Source organism: Rhipicephalus sanguineus, unplaced genomic scaffold (genome assembly GCF_013339695.2).
Source record: "Rhipicephalus sanguineus isolate Rsan-2018 unplaced genomic scaffold, BIME_Rsan_1.4 Seq3110, whole genome shotgun sequence".
Lineage (NCBI taxonomy): Eukaryota > Metazoa > Arthropoda > Arachnida > Ixodida > Ixodidae > Rhipicephalus > Rhipicephalus sanguineus.
Window position 1 is genome coordinate 1 of NW_023614994.1, and position 16,588 is coordinate 16,588.

The window sequence follows — 16,588 nt, forward strand, 5'->3', positions numbered from 1 at the left end:
ATAGTAACGTTGGGTGATATTTCGTGCGTCGATCCAACAATGAAGAGCGTATATATTGCCAGTAAGCTGCGATCAACGCATTTTATTCGCCCACAATCGGCTCACCACTCACAAAGAAGCGCCGCTGAGTGCATTTGTATACACGTCTCCCACCGCCTCTCCACACTAACGCGGCGACGGTGCTGCCCCTATAGGTCGATCTCGCGGCCAATAGGATAGATACTATACAGATAGACGTGTGGATAGATATACTGACAGATAAAGCCACACTGTATACGCTGTTGTTCTTCATGCGCAGATATTTCCAAGAGCCAATAACCTCCTGCTTGTCCTCGCACGTCTGCTGCCCGCGGCCAATACTGACCACATCAGTAAGCCATGACCCGCTCCTTTAATGTAATCCAAAGAATGAGTCGAACGATCGGAAACAGAGTACAAGAAAGGACGTGTGTTCGTTTTCAGCGGTGCCGGATCCCACAGTTGATGAGGCCACCAAGAAGCTGAACGAGACGATCAACGCGGGAAGCTTCAAGGTGTACCTCGACATCTCTGGCTCGGACCAGGTTTCGTGGGTTTGGAACTTTATTTTTCTCGCTTTTGGCGTACAATTACTCGCCGTCGTCTTATTAGTGCCGATGTGTGTACGGGCGTGATGTAGGTCATTTATTTGATAGATTCTAGACTACCATTGAGGAACACCGCGCGGCGTCCGGAATAAGCCCATCGCGGACAATATACTGCCGTCGTAATTGTACAAGATTCACGCAACGTCACGACGTACATTTTGTGTAGTTCGTGTGACGCGTAGTGTCATGTATTTCATCATCATACGTAAGTCATTCATGCATGGGCGTCCGCAGAACTTTTTTGCAGGGGGGTGCATCTGCAGTGGTGGGGGGGGGTGGGGGGGGGGTTCCTATGCAGGACCGAAGTAGCATATGGCTACTGCATAAAAAATATTATCCGAACATCCAGAGCCGCGTGGGGGCGGGGGGGGGGGGGGGGTAGGGGATCAGCCGCGCCCCTTGCCTCCCCCTCCCCATTTCACCCCTTCGGGCCCCCATGCATTCACGTGGTGACGTACCACATGTCTGGCATGCGTAGTCTCGGCGCGAGCGAGAGGTGGTTTTCCTACGTATCGTTCCTACGTAACATTCCTACGTAACGTGTTAGGGTAGCAAAATGGCGGACCAATGCATAACCACGTGCAATAACTCTACGGAATGTTATGCAGTTCGAGCGTGGCCTTTGAATCGCTGGGCACTGTACAATTCTTCCGAGAATCCGCCTTTTTCATTTTCCTGCGCTGCCTTCTGCCATTTCGGTAGGGTTGTGTTGTGGAAGAGGGTTGGGACAACCGGTATCGCCAGAACGAAATCCTCCGAGATAAAGAAGCGTTTCGCGACCTTTAAGCTAGGGGAAGGGCGCATGCGCAGTGTCACTGTGAAAGAGGCGGATTACAGATCCAATGACCAACGAACGTTCATGTCACTATAGGCATGGCTGTGGTAGGAGGGTGTCTTTTTTTTTTTTCTGGGCACAAGTTCACCCAGTAAAGGGTCAATCAGATTCTCCGTTCGATGAACGCGCAGTTTCATAGAGACAGAAGAACGAAGATACACGTGTAATAGTTGAGGCCTGGTGTAGTTATCTCTCGAGTAGAACCGCGCATGTGCCTGATTGACGGGTGGCGCTGCCATTCCTGCGCATGCGCAGAGAATTTTTCTGTCTACCCTCTTCTCCTCCTGTGAACCTTCAGCTGATAATCGGCGTTTTTTGTTGCCTGGTTCTTATCTCTCCTTTGTCACTATCTGCATGATATTACCTTATTTAGTCCTGAATCACTACCAGCTGTCCTAGTTTTCTGACGTTCTAAGACTACATTCTTAATTGGCACAATTGAAACTATTCTTTGTCGTCTTTTGCCCTTTCCACTACACACCGATGTTGCACACAATTCTGCAATGTAAAAAAACGCAGCCGCATAAGTGTCGTAAAAAGTGTGCTTCCGTTGCTTAATATATACATTATTAACTTTACATATGCATATACATATAATACCTGCTATAAACTATGCATATAATAACTTGGGCTGATCGTTCTACTTCAACATGCCCATGATATTCCTTTGTTTCTCGTTGATTTCGTTACGTTCCATAACGTGCTAATTAGATTTCGGAGGCACTTGCTCAGGCTAACGACAATCTAACGTATGCCTTAGAAAAACTAACCACTCTCCATTTTTATCTCTATCTATCTATCTATCTATCTATCTATCTATCTATCTATCTATCTATCTATCTATCTATCTATCTATCTATCTATCTATCTATCTATCTATCTATCTATCTATCTATCTGTCTGTCTGTCTGTCTGTCTGTCTGTCTGTCTGTCTGTCTGTCTGTCTGTCTGTCTGTCTGTCTGTCTGTCTATCTATCTATCTATCTATCTATCTATCTATCTATCTATCTATCTATCTATCTATCTATCTATCTATCTATCTATCTATCTATCTATCTATCTATCTATCTATCTATCTATCTATCTATCCTATACCGCTGCTTGAACAGAAACCAGAGTACGTCGCCACGCAGCTGATGACTCGATACATGGGTGAGTGACCTTTTTTCTTCTCTTGACAATCTTTGTCCAAGGATGTATGTCAAACCAAACGTGTAGCAGTTTATACTAAACTTTTCCGCATGGTCCACGTGTTCGGAACTCGAATGAACGCTTGTCCATAGTTTTGCGTAGGCTTGTGAGCGCGGACCAGGACAGACTACATGGAAGAGATAAGACAAGCCAGTCCAGTACTTGTCTCGTCTCACCCACTGCTTGTCCCATTTATTCGGTTCAACTATTGTTATTGTACAGCTTAATAGAGAAAATGAAATCAACCAGCATTACCAGATCGCTAGAAACAGTATTCGTGAGTCATCGCACAGGCAGTGGTCGAGCTGTCCGTACTTCGTGCTTGTCTACGTCCATTTTGCGCTGCAGATAATGAATGTATCCATAAGTAGTCCAGTTTTTCATTCTTACCCAGCACTGAACTGCACGAATCTGTATATATTCATAGTGGCTCATTCAATAGATGTTGACGCAGCCGTGGTTGCTATTGTGGACACTGTAGAATTCCACCATGTTGTCAAATTCCGCCATGTTGTCGCTCTGATTGGCCCGCAGGGCCGCTACGACCTTCCTGATTGGCCGAAAATTCCGCCATTAGAGAATTTGATAAAATGGCGAAATTTGGCCGTGTCCAGAATAGCAGCCCGGGTAAGCGGTCTCGAGGCTAGTAAACGTGCTTCCTGCGAGAATGCAAGCAAATATAAACGAAAGCCTTCAATGAGCACGAGCATGTTCTTTCGGCTCTTCATTTTCAGCGTTCAATGATAGTCCGGAACCTCAAAGCCGTAGAAGTAATACTATCGAGCCTCTGATCTCCCCGGATAATCGATTAAAGGAACTGACTGCACGTATTGAGATATCCCGTCAGTTTGACAACTTCACTATAGAGACGGGGCAAAAGTTTTCATGCACGTACTGCGGGCAAACCGTACGGCAAACCTCTCTAGCTCTGACGCTTAAAAATACTGTCACAATGGCTCGGCATATCCTCTGCACAACATCTCCCGTCATAATAGTGGTTCCGGTAAAGTGGCGGTCCCCCTCACTAAGGGTGCCTTATTTGATGACTTTTCTACAGCCAGTTACGGTTTCGTTTCGGGAGTCTAGTTTATATACTGTATTGTGGCATGATAAGCCAGGAGGTGGTCGCGTGGGAACGGCACATTACCGTGTTTTGGGATGGCGCTCACTTCGGCTTTTCATAAAGCGTTCACGCTTCCTGTGTTTCAGCTGCGGCGCCCGACGCTTCGTCTCAAGGATATTCCAGCGGTGAGTGTTCGTTTCCACTTGTTCCTCGTGTATAACTGGCACTCGTTCACAGCGTGCTACCAAACGCTGTTGCTTCTATTTTCAGTGTTTACCTCGCTGTCTGCTTTGCTTTGTTGAATATCAAACCCGTTTCGTGTTCGCCTGCTTGGCTATGAAGTAACCCTTAGGGTTTTGTACACGAAGAACTTGCAGCGAAATTGGCAGGAGCGCTACTTTTGACTGAAAACTTTTAAAACAGTACGAACCTCAGTGCTATGCCCATTCACTTTTTCTAGCTGCAATTTTCAGCATTTGGCAAAATATTCGCTTCTTCCTAGCTGTCTTGCAGTGTCACCCGGCCGTACATATTGTACTGCATTCCAATGTTCCACTTATTGTCACGTAAATCTGTGCGCTCTGCATATCTGCCGCAGACATCTCTGCTGTGTTTTCGCGCAAACGGACCAATTTGTCTACATTAAATGGAAGAGCCTGGGACGCAGTAACGTTAGCACACCAACTTGCCCAGTTTTCCCTACTTCTGCAATGAAATGAAAGGACGCAACGTATGTGGGAGAACCTTTCACTGATCTATTTCATTCGGTTTACTTCTGGTTCCATTATTACCGAACGAGATGTCAGAATGTTCATAAACGAAATCTGAAAGAAAAAGTGGTCTGGACACAGTCTGCGCACTGTGTGCGCATAAGTTGTTTAATTCGATTTCTGTAAGGTAGGCACCTCTTACACCCAGACATCGCGTTTGCTCCTTACTGCTGAAGAGCAGAATATGCCACGTCGTGTTTGTCATTATTAGCATTGTAAATCTCGTTTTATTCTCTTCCTTTTTCGCACATCGACATACGCCGAATAGAGCAGATTAATTCGGGCTGACCGCCTAGTAGTTACCTCATTATCTCCCATCTGTGGTCCTGCTTTGAATCCTTCTCCGTGTTTGCCGTGTTCGCTAACTCTCTTTTACTCTTTCTGGCTTCTGTTATCTTACACTCAGTGCAGTGTTCCGAACCAGACACTTGAGTGGTGGACCTCCCTGCGCGTCTCATCTTTTTGCTTTTGCTCTCTCTCTCCTTCTCTGTTGTGAGGAATAGAACATTTTCTATTGACACTAGACGATGGTGCATCTCCCGTGATTCGTCTCTGCGTATGCGTGCAGGGAGCATGGCGGCGCTGGGCATCATGATGATTCTTCTGGGCGCTGCCATCGCGGTGGGAGCCGTCTATCTGGCAGCGCGGAGGTATCCGCGGAGCACCATGACTACCATCCTTCTTCAGCCCAAAAGCAGCGGCGACAACTAGAGCCCCAGTCGCTTCTTACTCGTGCATCTTAACGCCATTCAGACTAGAGGACCGCGAGCCTGGAGGAAGAAATGAACTATGAGAGAGCATTACGTCACGCTGTAAGCTTTGACAAGCGCAACTGTCCACGAGGCTATTGCCTCAGCATGTCGGCTCAGAACTGTTAGGTTGCGCTGCCGCAGCCTGTATGCAAGAGTTGCCTGCATGCAATGCAGGCAGCTCTTCATCGCTCTGACATCGCGACTCTATGCGCTGTGCCTATACTTTATTAGATGTGAAGCATCTTATGGCGGAGTTCAATCCGGTGGTGGTGGTGGTGTGCGGCGTGACCACCCTTACTGCGCATGCGCAAACCTTCTCCACTTCCCCTCTCCACTCCCTCTCTTCCCTTCCCTCGCCTCTGAATGGCCGACCACATGCTGTGTCTATATTTTTTTGCTTCGCTCGTGTTGCCAAATGCTCTCTCCTAATTATTACTTCCTTCATGACCTCAAACCAGACCGTTTCGCCGCCATATTTGATAGCGCATGTGGCGCTATATATCGTGAAAAGCTGTAAGACAGCATATTGCTCCGGGCCATTCCGCAGCACGCTGGAGCCTGAAGGCTGTTTAACTTGGGTAACATGTATGCGATGGACTGCCGTGCCCACGTGACATGCTGTGAACCTTCATCATCGACATCATCTGGCCTGCTCCACCTCACCGAATGTGTACAGTGCAGAGGAGGCCATGTAAGCATAGGAGTGAGGCCGCGTAGAGAGATGAAATGTGGCAGAAGACGCGGATACATGCGTGTTATGTGCAGCTTTTCGACGCCAAAGCCTCCATCATAAGGCGACTATACTCATTTATGTCTCATTGATGTTATCCTCACTACTGGGTCATTCATTGATGCATTAGTGGCAACGCATAGTGCATCGCGTGCTTGGAGAGTCATTCACATGTGCTGTGATATGTTCTCGGCATAATGCTTTGAACACGTTCTGTTCACCACTGCTCTGTTGAGAATGTTGATAAAGATTGATCTGTTTCTACGGAGTTGTGCCGAGTACTTGACGGCAGCGAATGTTTTCAGTGTACGTTATTCACTTACTAAGTCATAAAATGCTTCTTAACCACGTGAACGATCGAGAGGTTCTGGTTATACTCATACCAGCGACCGACGTTTACGATGCTGCTGGACGCTGTATCTTCCAAGTCACGTTAAGAATGCGAAAAAAAACGTAACATTTTCATCTTCCTACTAGATAACATTGTTTCTCAGTGGCACACCTATGAGGTCTCCCCTCCTCTACTGTACAACATTAAAATCGATAATCTCCTGATCTGCACGTCTCTTGTTCGCAGGCAGCCCCTCCCCCGACATAATTCGTACGAACACGCAAAAGAAATGCCAAAATTTGGAACTATGACTCTCCTGACATACTTATTGTTCCTCCCTCTTAAAGAAGTACCGTTGACGACATCGTATGTGAAAACTATGGGGTACTCGAGATCCTTTTGAGATCTGTATATAGAGTTGCAATTTTATCCAGCATCTGGATAGCTGTCGTATGAATAGCCAACGATGCCTTCGCACAGCATGTTTCCAGTTTCACCAAAGGGAAACTACAGGCAAACAATCCTAGTCTCATTTTTTTTTTGCGATTGCCACATACCTTAAGAAACGTGAGTCAGAAATAACAAACGTATCTTTTCTTTTAATTGTCGAGCGTTCACAATGTTCCGTCAACAAAAGACTTCGCCAGCCAAGTTGACCGTTGGCTGGTCACAACTGCATACGTGTGCGTGACGTGGCCCTGTTAACAATGACGTCATGATCTTATAACGATGGGTCAAGAACAATACCATGTTTCCAGCATGCGGAATGTATGTTCGGCAGCTCCGTCTTGCGTATCAGTTCTTCGATTATCTCTCAAACCTTCACCCTTCGTATAGACGGACTGCAAGTGACGTCACTGTGGAAAATTCTCCCCACACTAGTACCCAAATATGGCGTCTACGATGACGTCAGTGTGCAGTATTATCGTGCGTACATCGATCGCCTAACGGTGGCAGTTTGTCAGCGGATGATCACCGTTTGCTGTTTTGTCTTTCGACCCAAGACGTACCAACGGTCGTGCTGTCGCATTTCGGTGGCGGCCACAATGACGTCAGGGCAACCCATTGATACGAACACAGGACACATCGTGACTCAGATAACAGAGCGTAAAAAAATGTTCCCAGCCCTTTGGGGCTTATCGCTTTCTCCACACAACTATCGCCAGCTACCTTCCGGGCAGCTGTAACATTATGCAACATTCGTTTTTGTACAGAAGTTAAGGAGAAGATCTGGCTCGAAGAAATGAATATTCTCGAACACGGGGGTTCGCTAAAAGTAACGTTTAGACAAGACTTAAGATTAAGTTGCTGACTTTAAGAAAACAATACCACTTGTCGAAGCGTTGGCCGCAGCGGCACCCCATGTTCAAGAACATTCATCGATTCGTTTCCGTGACATTACGTGCTGGCTGCATTCCCGTCAATGACGCTACGTCACGCCTACACAGACATGGCCCTCCTGACCTGAAGTTATGCCGTGAGCGTAGCGGTAATGAAAGACAACCAACGCAAGTATACAAGGGCTGGACATTGCTGATGAATCAAATAAGTCCCATATGGCGCTGGTTTTTCGTATAAACTGGCAGTCTGCGTTTCGCAAGTTCCTTGACCATATACAGAGTCATAAACTTCGCCACACGTACTCTGCAGGAATCGCGGAATATTTTTTTTCTCTCATCAATCGCATTACAGCATATAGATGCAGTAGTGGCGTACGTTGGGAGGAACGTCCTAGTGTCATTCGTCATACAAGGAACACCGATGACATCAGGAGCAACGTATTGGGGGGGGGGGGGTGTAGCGCCAAGAATATTCTGGTATGTACAAGTGATGCCGAGAAAAAAAAAACGTAACAAAAGTGTTGTGGTCCTACGTGAATGAAGATCGTGTACGCTTTTAGACGGAGGCTGGAATCACGGCGTATCAAAAATGGATTTTCCGAAAGAAAGAGCGAAACATTCATAGAATGTTAAAGACAGGCCCAACTCTGCTTACAGGCAGAGATATGCATGTACATGCATAACTCTGCTTACAGGCAGAGATATGCATGTACATGCTAGAGTTCAGAAAAAGACATCTATAAGTTTAGCATTACGATGATAGTATACATATGCACTAAACGCAGACGAACATCAGCCAGCTCGGCGCAGACTCGACGAGTAACATTTCTCTGTAAACAGTGGCATCAATGCAATCGCGGACATCCAGCATTCACGAATCCCACTCTCCCGGTTTTTCTTAGTTCCGCTTGTCTCAATTTTACCCGCCGTTTCGTTTTTTTTTTTTCGACGAGGGCAGCTGCACAGTAGTGCGTGTTCTTTCTTCTGTCTCGTATATCAATGACGAGTTCATTCGACATACAGGATGCTTGAAGATCACTCAGAATCTTAGGTTGCGGACTTCGTCCACCGTACAATATGAGGAACGTATTCATGTTCACAAAAGACGCTCGTGGGGCTCGTTCGTTTTCAAGGCTTCGAAAACAGTTCGTGTAGATTCATTTGGTTCTGCAAGCGGCGAAGTATTCACATTTCATTCGACTGCGATCAGTCGCGCAAGTATCACCCGACTAGCCCTAAGAGATGGACATGTGCGTATGATTTCAGGATAAACGACATGTTGCCAGTCGATGCTTAATGACCATAAAGGACGTCGCCATATTTACATAGGCCAGTGGCGCCACCTGTCAGAAATGCGAATAAGCTATGGAGTGACTATGAACACAGTGCAATGCAAATCTCGAAACGAGATTCTGGGAGCATAACCAAGGCATTCAGTGAGCGTTTCGCTACACGGGGTTCTCTCCACCGCTTACGTGATGCGTAGCATATGAGATGAAAAACAAGCCTCAGAGATCTCGAGGAGCACTTGCGGACGCCGTAGATCCCAGAGGCTATACTCGGAATGTGACTATCTTAACAGATGGCGCCTTAAGCGCTAACATGGCGGCGACGTGCTTTGATGGCTTGGAGCAGTGGTTTTCAAATGGGGTCCCGCGGAGACGTTTTAGGGGTTTCGCAACGCCATCGCCCGCAAAAAAAAAAAAAAACACGTTTTTTGGCGAGTTTTGACCTATTTCCAGTTCCAAGTCCTGCTCCAGGAACTGCACCAACATTCTCAACAAGAACATGAGCCGCAATAGCGCTGCATTTCCTTCGCATGTTCTGTCTTCCTTTTAATACGGTAGCGAGCGCGTTCCATTCGCTCGCTGGATTTCAAGCAAGACGGACGTGCCGGCCGCGATGTCCTGGATTACTCCTCGTACCTCTCGCTGATCGGCGCCCCGTGACGGACTCCTCGCCCGCTATGCCGTGCGCCGCTCATCGACGGGGCCTTCGCCGCTTCGCCGATGTTGTGCACCGTGCCTCTGGCTGTGTTTCGCGGACCCGTCCCTGAACTCCCGTGACCGTTTCCCCCATCTTTCCTGTCCTCTTTTCTCTTCGTTGGATGGATGTGCTCCTATCACTTTTCTCTATATTTCTTCCTACTTTTCTTTTATTCCCTCCTTACCCCCTCCCCTACAGGGCGCTTAGCCGTGTCGCAGATGCAGACAGAAATTAGCGCCCCTTTTTCCTTTCCCTCAAGAATCACTATATATACCGCTCTCTATCATCCTCCGCCCCTCCCCCCCGTGCGCTACTGCTGAGGTGTCCGGCCCTGTTCGAGACAGTTGCGGGGCGCACTTTTCTCTTCTTTTTTCCTTCACATAATAATAATCACTCCCCCCTCCCCTGGTTCGTCCACCAAGGGGTCCACCGTCACATCGACCGGTCCACAGGGGGTCCCCGACTCATCGACGGCTGATAACCACTGGCTTAAAGTACACTCTAGGCTAAAACTGTGTGAGGCTGAAACACGACAGTCCTTCAGCAAAGAATACGGCTGCCGGAAAATAAATAAATTAAAGGACTCCCTCGTCTGAACAGTTGCCAAGTGTCTTCTTGTCCAGCACAATGTAAACGCCTCGTGCAACTTCCCAACAACATCAAGTCACTTACTTCTTTTTTTTCTCACTCGATTGTACGACATGTGCTGATCACCTCATGTCACCGCGTGGTGATTTTTTGCATCACTCGTGTTGACGCCAACGGTCACTTTTCGCGTTTGATGTGGCATCTAAGGCTGTCGCCTTAAAAACTGTTACTGCCATCCCAGTTGCGGTTCGGATAGAGAACTGTTTGAAGAGAGTCACTCTCAGTCAACATCTACTTAAATACACGTCTTTGAAGTTAACGGCGCAACGGCCTAGCCCTTGCCCCTCGCAAGGGTGGAGTGCGCATTCCTCCGTGAGCTCTGCGTTAATGAGCTATTCAGTATTGGTTTCGCGCCACAGAAACAAATGAATCTACACGATGCGGCCCAGCCCGAGTGAACCGAACGTACTATAGTCCCGATCAACCACCGGGAATGAAATAAGTTAAGCCGCCGTTCCGTTGGCGGACACAGTCCGTAGCGCCACATTGCAAGTCCTGTCCTTGGCGTTGACCACCGTTGCTCGGTACTCCTGGAGAAGCTTCTTTTCCGCAGGACCCCACGTGTCCGTTGGCTCGAACGCCGAGCGAATGTTCTGCACAAAGAAAGAAGTAAAGGGAAAGACATGTTAATGCAGCTACTACACATCACTCGCGCGTGGGTGAACTGCCAGCCATATCCTTGGCAGAAGAGTTGAAAACTGGTTGCAGGGACTACGGATTTTCTTCGCGACTGCCCCGAGTGCGCTGCTCTGACAGCAACGCTCTTAGCTGCACTAGAGCTTATTAATGACAAACCATTGTCAAAAGTCGCATTAGATAGATAGATAGATAGATAGATAGATAGATAGATAGATAGATAGATAGATAGATAGATAGATAGATAGATAGATAGATAGATAGATAGATAGATAGATAGATAGATAGATAGATAGATAGATAGATAGATAGATAGATAGATAGATAGATAGATAGATAGATAGATAGATAGATAGATAGATAGATAGATAGATAGATAGATAGATAGATAGATAGATAGATAGATGGCAACTGTCTTGAAGCTGCTACCTTGAAAAAGACAGCTTGTCGAAACGTTGACTCGAGACTACATTTTCTAGGATTTGTCAGCTCTACATCTGTCTGTCTGTCTGTCTAGTGGTCTGAATAATTTTCTCATAAATAGTATTAAGACAAATGTAAGCAGGCAGAAGAAGATACCTTTCGGGCCCTGAAGAGTGCCACTCCCGCCCAGAGTGGGATCTGGATCATGGACAATGAGGCGAAGAACCAGCCGACCCTGTTGGCCCACGCCGGATACGGCTCAACGTTGTTGTACATGACGGGGGCAGCCATGACTAGGCCGTACACCACTAGAACCTGCGTAATGACCAACGGATCAGATCATAGATCGATCGTACTTCGCTATGACTCGGCAGCGCAGGGCAGTGCGGATTCGCGTGTGAGAAACAAAGAGAAACAATACTGTACATGTGCAGAAGAATTAACGACTGGGCTAGTTGGTAATGGTTCTTAAACATGCTGAAAACAGCGTAAAATAATATATATATATATATATATATATATATATATATATATATATATATATATAAACTTGCGCCATTATGATATACCTCGGCGACTTGATGGCGTCGTCACAACACATGTTCCCCTATTGTTTTTCTATCGTCCTAGAGTGATCTTTTCATTGTGATAGAAGTTACAGGGACAGCCCAGGCGTATTTGAGTCTCCGGCACTGTGCTCTGTTTTTTTCTGGCCGCCAACTATTACTCGTGAACCCTCAACAGTGCAAGGCAGGTTAGCAGAGGGTAATTTCGACAGGCCGGTTCATTACGTATGCGTCAGTTCCTTTTCTCATGACATCGGCAGGCTCCAGTAATATTAGCAAATTAGCATATTCGAAGCAACCGAACGTCAAATTGAATAATTCGGTACTTCGATTCAAAACCCAATTATTCGACTAGTACTCTAAATGCCGTATTTGCACATACTGCTCACAGGAACGAAAAGTAAAAATAAATTAAAATGCGTTGAGTGGGATGAGGACTTACGCATAGGATGAAGGGCGACAAGAATGCCCAGCTGAAGCGGAAGATCCACGGAGGAGTCTTGCCCAGCATGAACTTGATGTCGTTAGAGAACGCCGTACACCTGCGAAGAAGAGACGCAACGGCAGTTGTCTATAGAGGTTCTGTAGCCTCTAAAGAATGTGTAAGTTTATTTGTGTGAGATGTGAAAACCTAGCTTTCTCCATCCCATACCATTCATTTATCCATCCATCCATCAGTCTATCTGTCCATTCCATCCCATCCGCTCGATCCATTCCATTCACACCACTCCATTCCACGTATCCCATTCTGTCCATCCCCTTTCAGTTATTCCATTCTATCGATTCCATGCATCCATATCATCCCATTACTCCAATTCCATCCGTCCATTCCATTAATTCCATGCAGTGTGTATTAATGTGGGCGCAGGGTATTCTGTTGGTGCGGACCAAGCATCACAAACCCCTTTCTGTTATAAATGTTTTTCCTTCCTTCCTTCCTTCCTTCCTTCCTTCCTTCCTTCCTTCCTTCCTTCCTTCCTTCCTTCCTTCCTTCCTTCCTTCCTTCCTCCCCTCCCTCCCTCCCTCCCTCCCTCCCTTTCTTCCTTCCTTTCTTCCTTCCTTCCTTCCTTCCTTCCTTCCTTCCTTTCTTCCTTCCTTCTTCTTCTTCCTTTCTTTCTTCCTTCCTTCCTTCCTTCCTTCCTTCCTTCCTTCCTTCCTTCCTTCCTTCCTTCCTTCCTTCCTTCCTTCCTTCCTTCCTTCCTTCCTTCCTTCCTTCCTTCCTTCCTTCCTTCCTTCCATTAATTACATTCTATTCCATCCATCCCATTCCATTTACCATTTCATCCATCCATCCATCCATCCATCCATCCATCCACGAACAACAAACGAGACTTGTCTATCAAGCCATGAAAAGCAAAACGCGAACTGTTGTTACATTGAGAGTATTCATACCCCGCCGTACGCGCTCTGAAGACGGCAATTTCTCCTTCCTGAGTAGCACTGCATGACGTCGACGTGCCATTCCAGCCTACTAGGTAACCACGTCAATCGAATTTGCGTTGCCGTTGTCATTTCCGGAGTAGAAGGGAGAGGGGGATGGTGGGAGCGGTCGTGTAAATAAATACGTTTTTTTTCTCTAGAGGCTGAGGGAAGCGGCATGAAAGGTGTTCAGGGCCACATATCCGATGGCACTTACCGTATAGCCACATGAGTGCCATGACCTCGCACATGGCGATGAACAGTGCAGACACGCCGGCGCAGTAGGTGTCCAGCAGGTTCAGCACGTACTGGCCGCCCTGCGGAAGGCGTGAAAGGCACGATTGACGAGAGGGAGAAATACATAATCGCGCGTGCAGGGCCGCATATATGCGGACTCAAAATAAGAGCAAGTGCGCGTACCCGGATTATTACTGTCTCAGACGACGCATATGTGCAGACTCATATAATAGCAAGTGCGTGTAGGCCGTATATATTGGATCAGATTAAGGGCCGCATATAAACGGACTCAGACAAGACCGTGTGCGTGTAGCTGGAATTTTACTCTCTCAGACTAAGAAATGGCCGCATATATACGGACTCGGACAAGAGAAAGTGCGTGTGGTCATATATACAGGATCAGATTAAGGGCTGCATATACACTCATACATGAGCAAGTGTAACTCGTATGTACTCGATCAAATAAAGGGCCGCGTGTATGCCGCCTCACAAGAGAGCAAGTGCGTGTAGCTTACATATACTGGCTCGGTCTAAGAAAGGGCCGCATATATACGGACTCAGAGAAGAACATGTGCGCGAAACTTGTATGTATTTTTCGAAATAAACGAAGAGAAATAGAATTTTGGCAGGTCACGCAATTTGTAGAGAAGATAACCGGTGGGCAGAACAGATACTAAGGGAGGACAAAACGATGTCGAAGACGCCGTATTATTAGACAAGTTAAAATGAATAATAAGCTCGCCGGGCTTGTATGAGGACACCGGCAACTACAAATTGGCGGGAGTGACCTTCGATTGGTAGCATGGTTATACATTGCGAATTGTGGCAATAATAAGCCTCAGGTTTTGTGTCGATTATCGGGAATTAAACAAGCACATCCATTCCCGATTCATACCCACTGCCCCGCATCGACTGACGCCATTGACACGGTACGGCACTCTAAATTCTTTTCATCACTTGATCTTCGTGCGGGATATTGGCAAATTAATGTTGCTCAAGAAGACAAGTGCAAAACAGCGTTCCTGGACACCTTCCGATCTCTACGAGTTTAACCGCATGCCTTTTGGGCTGCGAACAGCACGAAGTACATTTCAGCGCGCCATGAATATTGCCCTCGGCAAACTGAAAGATCATGCGTGTGTCGTGTATCTGGACGACATATTGGGCGTGGGCACAACGGAGGAAGAACACCTTCGGAACTTGGATGAAGTTCTCCAAAGGCTGTTCGATACCAGGATTCCGACTGAACAGAGAAAAAACGCCAATTTCTCTCGGCCACCATCCCGTACTTAGGACACACCATTTCTGCAGACGGTATTCAACCTTTGCCTGAAAGAGTAGCTGCGGTAGCAAACTTTCCCACTCCAACGTCTTTGAAACAGCTGTAGGCATTTTTAGGTCTCGCTTCTTACTTGCGCAAGTCTGTTCCCAACTTCGCATCGACAGCAGCTCCACTCACAAATATGCTTAAGAAAGCGTCGACTTTTGTGTGGGGACCTTCACAAGATGCCGCCTTTCAAACCCTCAAGCGCCGTCTGACACAGTGCCCCGTTTTGAGTCATTTCCAGGACAAATGGGACAGTGAGGTTCACACTGACGCAAGCCAGGTTGGTCTAGGAGCGGTCCTCGTTCAGCGCGACCCAGACGGAGTTGAACATGTTGTAGCTTACGCCAGCCGCAAGTTATCGGACACGGAACGCCATTACCACTCGAACGAGTTGGAGTGCCTGGCTGTTGTCTGGAGCGTGGACGAGAAGTTTCGTCACTACTTGTTCGGCCGCAAGTTCAGGGTGGTGACGGACAACGCTGCGATTGTGTGGATGTTTGCCAAGCAACACCTGAAGCACAAGTTCGCCCGCTGGATCATCCGACTGCAAGACTACACTTACGACGTGAAGCATCGAGCAGGGGCGCTAAACCAGGTTGCCGATGCGCTATCGCGGAACCCTTGCGAGGAAAGCTTACCACAACCTAAAGAAGGCTGGATTTGGTTCTCGCAGCAGGATGTTTCGAACTCTCAGCGGTACGATTCAGATTTGGCAGCAATCATAACGTCGCTCGAAGACACGCAGATGAATTCAGTTTGTCCTCCGCGGAAGAACATTGTATCGACGCCATTGGACCAGCAACCAAGAAGAACGCCACCTCTTAGTTGATTCCATCGACCATGCGTTCTGAAATCCTGCACGCCATTCATGATGCCCCGGAAGGTGGACACGTAGGCCGACGAGCTACTCTACGGAAGATCCAGGAACGTTTCTGGTGGCCGAGGATGGAGAGAAGCGTTCAATTGTACGTCGCAAGCTGCGAGGTCTGCCAAAAGCATAAGCGTCGCCCGGGATACCAACACGGACTACTAAACCTATTCCACTCCCTGACACTATTTCCAACACCATCGGGATTGATCACTGTCGGGACGCAAGAGGTAACGAGGCGCGAGCCAGGAGCGAGATCCGAGACGACCAGCCAGCGCGTGACCAGAACGAAGACTGAACTTTATTAACATAAAGGTGACGTCATGAAAGAGCATATGGCGCCACCACTCAGGCACTGGGGCGCACTAGTAGCGACCACGACATCTCCCTCCTTTCAGAGTGATGGTCACATACTACAAGTTCAAACGGTCTGGAGGAACTACCGGACGACTGCTTCTTGTGCGAACCACGGGATCACCACCGTCAGCGTCTCGTTGCTCACCGGCCTGTTCGGCAGTAGGACAGCTAGGGGGCACAACACTAGTTTCGCTTTGTTGCGCTGTAAGGTGTTCAGTCCTACTCGGGGCAGTCGAGCTGTCAAACGGCACAAGGTGACGGCGATTACGTTGAAGCACTGTACCTTCGTCTGTCTCTACGACGTATGACCTTGGGCGCTGAGCCTGGCTCAGTACTGTTGCCTGTAAATCATCTCGGCGTACCCAAACTCTGTTCCCCGGTTCTAGGGGTGGCAATGGTCGAGCGCGATGATGATCATTGAAATCCTTTTTGTAACGCTTTTTGTTGGCTTTGTCTCTTTCGGCTACGTGCTCTGGCACCGGC

At 47.5% G+C, this 16,588-nt stretch overlaps 1 long non-coding RNA gene across 1 annotated transcript; it reads left to right on the top strand.

Moving 5' to 3' along the window:
- The first annotated feature begins 462 nt into the window (after positions 1-462).
- Positions 463-5,124, top strand: LOC125756617 (uncharacterized). Its single transcript, XR_007414638.1, has 4 exons — positions 463-563; positions 2,571-2,613; positions 3,862-3,900; positions 5,054-5,124. It is a non-coding gene; the product is annotated as an uncharacterized LOC125756617 (long non-coding RNA).
- The last annotated feature ends 11,464 nt before the right edge of the window (positions 5,125-16,588 follow it).